The sequence below is a fragment of the Nuphar pumila genome, chromosome 15, assembly GCF_984573655.1.
Source record: "Nuphar pumila chromosome 15, dmNupPumi1.hap1.1, whole genome shotgun sequence".
Lineage (NCBI taxonomy): Eukaryota > Viridiplantae > Streptophyta > Magnoliopsida > Nymphaeales > Nymphaeaceae > Nuphar > Nuphar pumila.
This window is the reverse complement of record NC_143263.1, coordinates 88,418,679-88,425,222: the sequence shown is the minus strand read 5'-3', so window position 1 is coordinate 88,425,222 and position 6,544 is coordinate 88,418,679.

Sequence of the window (6,544 nt, the reverse complement as noted above, 5' to 3'; positions counted from 1 at the left end):
CAACGATTGCTAACAGACAGAGAGAAGATAACATTTTAATCACCAAACAAACCGCAAAACATAAAAACTCTCTATTCAATACCCCAGACAGAGAATAAAAAAATGATAGTTGGTTTCAGTCCCAGCAATTAATGGCGCCAATGATGGTAAAACCCATCGCAATATGATTATCGCAACAACAATATGGAAATTCAATCAAAGGAACAAAGAAAGGGAAAATCACAGAATTTAGCTGTTATTGGAACAGCTAAAAAAAGGGAAAACACACCCAGCTAAAAAAGGGGAAAACACGCCCAAGAATCAAATCTGACAAGCCCAAAAAAAGGAAAACACGCTAAAAAAAGGGAAAACACACCCAAAAAAAAGAGAGTTTTCATGCTTTCTGTAGACATTCATGAATATCACCCAATGGAAACAGGAAAAAAAACTAAGATGGGTTTTTGATGATTCTAGCTCACCGAGCCGAACAGAACAGCATGACAGAGCAGGCATCAAAGATGGAGGTCGTCAGCAATGGTGGACGGAGCGCAACCCGACGAACGTGGTGAAGGGAGCAAGGAGGGTTTTGAGAAGGGAGAGGGAGAGGAGAGAGAGACGGGTTGAGTGAAAGGGGCAGTGTAACGCCTCGAGATTTTCAACTGAAAATTAAAAACTTGTTTTTATTAAAATTATCAGCTAAAACATTTTGAAATATGGTTAAGGTTAAGTTACACTAAAAAATAATTATACTGAATTCAAAAGGGATAACCTTAAACAACTAAAATAATTTTTATTATTTAAAATATTATAAAATTAATACATTATTATCTCATCGACATTACTGCAACATCCCATATTCGCTTCACATTTATATCGTATTTCTTTAGTGGCAATTATTTGCCCATAAAAAAGGGTCAGACTTATGACAGTCCAGTAAGTATATATCAATTCCAAGTAACTCGAGATATTAAAAATATATTCAACTACCATAATTTATATGTATCTATGCAACTCAGATGTCAGAATATATTAACAATTTCACATAAATTTATTCCACACAAAAGTACATACTTTACCATAATCACGCCTAAGTAAGTATAAAGTATCGTTCACCTAATAAATTCACATATTCATTTGTAGGCATGAAGTGTCATTTAATTAATGCAACAATCTATTTATTTTAATCATACTATGATTATAGCTCATCTAAATTTACCATATAGTAATGTTTAGGGGTGGCAATCGGGTCTGGTTGGCAGGTCGTGTCGACAGGTTGGCGGGTCAGCATACCTCAACACGAACATGATTCGTTTATTAAACGGATCGACTGTGGCAAACATGAACCCGACCCATTTATTAAACGGGTAACCCGACACGACACAGTTAACCCGTTTAAAAAACGGGTCGGGTAAACAGGTTGGCGGGTTAGCGGACGGGTTGGTGGGTCAGGTTCGGGTAAACGGGTTGACCCGCCCGCCTAACCCGTTTATTAAACGGGTTGGCGTACCCCTAACATGAACCTGACCCGTTTAATAAATGGGTTAGGCGGGTCGACCCGTTTACGACATGAACCCATTTAAGCCAAACCTGATCCCATCTAAGAAGCGGGTTGGCGGGTCGGGTTGGCTGGTCGTGTCAGAAATTGTCACCCCTAGTAATGCTACCACAATATACGAAAAGCCAAATTCATTGTTTCCTCAAATGAGTTATCACAACAATCTCATGTAATTCACACAATCTAGCAAAACCATTTTATTTAACTTGTTCATCCTTATATGGTTTTACCACATCTCGAAATAAGTTTCCCGTCAAGTTACCTGGTTTTGAACATGTACACCCTCACAGAGGCCGGACTAGCCACATCCCATGGTCGTGAACATATACATCCTCAAAGAGACCAGACTTATAGCATCACCTAATCTTGGACTTATCCTCACAGAGATCATCTTCTAGATAACTATTGTTCCTTGATGGGTCACCTGATCTTGAAAAATTTATCCAGTGAATTATGGTGACGTACATGCATAAACATAGTGAATCGCTCATAGGGTCAAAGATCACTATTTAAGCACAAGCATATACAAATTCAATTCACAAAAGATTATCGGCCACCTCTTTAGGCACTAACACATATCAATTCAGACGACCAATCACAAGGTCATAAGTTGGGGCTTGAATATTCAATTGATAATATATTTAAAATAATTATTGCATACTTTATTTCTATTGTGGTGTAATTTAATCATTTCATGTATGCATCAATCCATATGCATTACATCAGTTATCATTGCATTTCATATGTTTGTAAATTGAACCTCAAAGCATGTGTATATAAAATCAATAATTACATGCACGTGTATTCAATACATCAATTAAATCACACAATTCAAAACATACGTATTCCATAATATGAATCATCTAAACCTCGAGCATATGTAATTCTTATGCATTTTAAGTTATGCATGCGTAATTCATATATGTGTTATCAAAAAGCTTATAAATATACGTAAAAGCTCGTACATACTGGTAAAAACCTGTAGTACATGTCAAAAACTCATAATATATGTTAAAAGTTTGTAATATAGGATGAAAGCTCATAGTACAGGTTGAAAGGTGATAATACTAATTGAAAGCTCATAATATAGGTTGAAAGCTTGTCATACAATTTGAAAGCTCTAATACAGGTTAAAAACCGATAATATATGTTGAAAGCTCGTAATATATATTTAAAAACTTATAATATTAGTTGAAAGCCCATAATGCAGGTTGAAAGCTAGTAATACGTGTTTAAAAAACTCATAATATAGGTTAAAAGTGTATAATGCAAGTTTGAAAGCATATAATACAAGTCATAAACTTATAATGTGTTAAAAGCTTGTAATACAATTTAAAAACCCATAATACGGGTTAAAAGCATATAATACATGTTCAAAGTCTGTAATATAATTATAAAAGCTCATAATATAAGTTGAAAGCCTATAATACATGTTAAAAGCTCATAATACAGGTTTAAAAACTCATAATATAGGTTATAAGTCCATAATACAAGTTTAAAAGCTCATTATATAAGTAAGAAACTCATAATATATGTTGTAAGCTTGTAATACAGTTTAAAAACTCATAATAAAGTCCATAATATATGTTGAAAGCCCATAATACAAGTAAAAAAACTCATAATACAAGTTTGAAAGCTCATAATACAAGTCATGCAAATAAGCAATCATTTTATGCATTACAAAGTATATGCGATAATACACATAAACCAAGGTATGCGAATAACTTATTTATTTTATGCATAACGAAAGAACATAAGTGCATGCCCAATATATTTCTCCATAAATGAATGATAGCATATTTTCTTGAAAAATGAGAACATACGCGGTATTTTTTTAATGAAATCCATATATATGTTTTTATAAATATATATATACATGCATTTTTTTGATATATATTCCCATAAATATATATATATATATATGTTTTTATTTTTTATGTATTTTACATGCAAAAATATATATTATTTTATATTACATATTGAACACATACAAGGTTATCAAAATATAAACAAATCATATGTAAGTACAAGTGCAACAAGAATATAAATTTAAAACTATGAGCATTTGTTAGAAGAACCTACCCCGTAGAATGTATCGACAAGAGATGAAAAAATCTTAAAATATCTCGAAAGAATTTTCCTCCAAATGCACATTTTTGGTGATCCTTACATATGTGTAAGTGCGTTGATGGAGGTGAAGACGATTTATGTGAACCAAGGTAGAGCCAAATGGGTTAACTAGGGTGATGAATCTGGCTAAGCTAGAGGAAACCGAATCAAGTTAGGCTAGAGGGAGTGACCACCAAAATGGTGGTGTAGTTAGGAGAAAAATAAAAAAGGGAAGAAGACTTGAATGAGGTTAAGGAGGAGTGAAGGCCCTCTATTTATAGGAGAGGAGAGGAGCTTTGGCAACAACAGGCAAAGTATTAAATTGTTTTAACACCTGTTAATTCTTTGCATAAATATGGGTAGAAATCATACAAATGGAGAAGATTTAGATCTGGGTTTGGGGTGAGACCTAGGTCTGATCCAATATAGAGATCCAACCAAACTTAGTTTTGATTTGGTTGGATTCCAACTCTTAGTTGGGATCTAGTTTTTACAAACTCGGTCCTTATATTTTAGTTAATTTTTAATTAAATTCAAAACAATAAATTTATTTATAAAAATAATATTTTGTATAAGTCATAAATGTTTATATATATTTGACTAGGCTTGGTCAACCAAGGTATGGACAACTATGGCCCGCAGGTAGCTACGAACCCCTAAAACTAAAAAAATTACCAATATACTCTTAAACATGTCAGGCATGTTTTGAGCTCGTACGAACTCCGATTTTGATGAAATCACTTTTGATTTTTTACTTATTTCAGAGATCATACATATATATACATATATATATATATATACACACACTTCGATATTATCTTGAGTGTTGAAATGAGTGTAGCTGAGATGCAGATGCTTAGATGGATGTGTGGAAACACTATAAAAGATAAGATTCAGAACGAGGAGATACGTAAGAAGGTAGGTGTTGCACCCATTGAAAATAAGATGCGAGAGAATCGTTTACGGTGGTTTGGACATATTCAGCGAAGGCCTAATGATGCTCCCGTTAGAAGGTTGGAGAAATGGGAAAATATATTAGTTAAAAGAGGTCGGGGTAGGCCTAGGAAGACTTGGATGGAGATGATAGGAAAGGATATGAATGCTTTGAACCTCACCGAGGACATGGCATTGGATAGAAATGATTGGAGGAAAAGGATTCATGTGGAAGACCCAAAATGAATTTCTTTTTTGGTTCATATCGCTGACCCCAATTGTTTTGGGATGAAGGCGTAGTAGTTGTTGTTGTTGTTGTTAGAAAATATAATTTTCTTATGAACAGACTATTTCAACACTCAAGATAATATCGAAGCAAGTACACGAGATTGAGTTCCGAACAACAAAAACGGTGAATAAAATGGTGCAGATTCCAATCTATGCAGAGCAAGAAATCACGATTGAGATGCAGTGAATTCAGCTCCAAAAATTGGAACAGGGATCAAACAAAAGGTCTGATAGCCAGCGACGCACTGGACTGACGTGTTTGCACGTGCTGATGCTAAATCTGGTCCATCATTGGCTGTCCAGCACTCAATGTTCAAGGCTATTGGATGAGTCCAAATAACGCAAAAAAAAAAGGAGAGACAACAGTAATGCTATGTTGCAGTTGGATTTATGCACGCACTATGATGTTCAAACAGAAAATTACAGTGTAGGAACATAGAGCATTCACAACCACACACAATATCTATTCTTCACAAAAAAAATAATAAGCTGAAATACAACCACGGATAACAAACTCAACAGGTTAGTAAGTTTAATTTATGCTCATTTAGTAAAACTATAATCAGCTCTGATTTAATAACAAAAGTTCAACTAAATTTGTGTGACCAGCAACAATGTTCTCGACACATAAATCGGTAACAACTTGCACAATAAAAGACAAAGCGCCTAATGCAGTAATCACTCGAGAACATGTCAAGTATGAAGGATGCCATGCTAGATAAATCTAGGAACTGTTTGACGCCAAGCTTCACTCCAAAGCACATTTAAAATGCGAACAAAAGTCCTTTAACACCACTTCCCACAATAGAAATTGAAATTAAAGTACTATGACTAACCAACTTAAGTTTTTTACGGATTTTTAAAACATAAACAAGCAACCAATTGTTAATGTTTCAACAAACCAAGAAATGAATAAAATCACAACTAGTTTTTCTTACTTCAAACAGTCCTAAACTAAGCACAAAAAAAGGGGTATTAGATGGCTTAACTCCCACGCCCAGCAAAACAAAGGACTATTTAGAGTAGAGTAGTTATTTTGTTTTAGCTATGGACTATTTAGAGTAGAATAGTTATTTTTATTTTTGGGTATTTAGTCAACACATAACCAGATTTAGGGTTTTGAGTTGAAATAGATCCAAACTGGATCAGTTTGAATAAGCACATAAGTAGGATTGGGTGGGGCACACTAGGGCACCCAACCCCCTCATCCTCTCTTTCTGCCCCTATAGACGTTGACACCTTTTTCTCTTGGTTTAAGGAAAAAAAAACCTTTCTACCTCTTTCCCTTAGTCGAACCCCTATTCCCATTTTCTTGGGATTTGTGTCACCACCAACAACCTCTCTCTTTGCATTAGGATTGGCATTAATAACAGGGACGGATGCCAATGATAAGTTTTCATTCTTCATCTTTTTCTTTTTTATTGCTTTCTAGTGGTCAACCCCCTATACTCATTGTCTTGGGTTTGTGCACGATATCCTAGCCCAAATCATGCGGCCATGGGTGTTTCACACTCATCTACTTCTTCCCCTTCATCTTAGTGTGTTTCTTCTTCTATCTTCTTGTTTGCTCCATAGCCAACCTCCACCATTGAAGAGTCACCACATTGGAAAGTATGCAACAACAAGAAGGGAACGTTGGATAGCGTGTCAGTCACATCGAGGATGCCCAACAATGAGGAA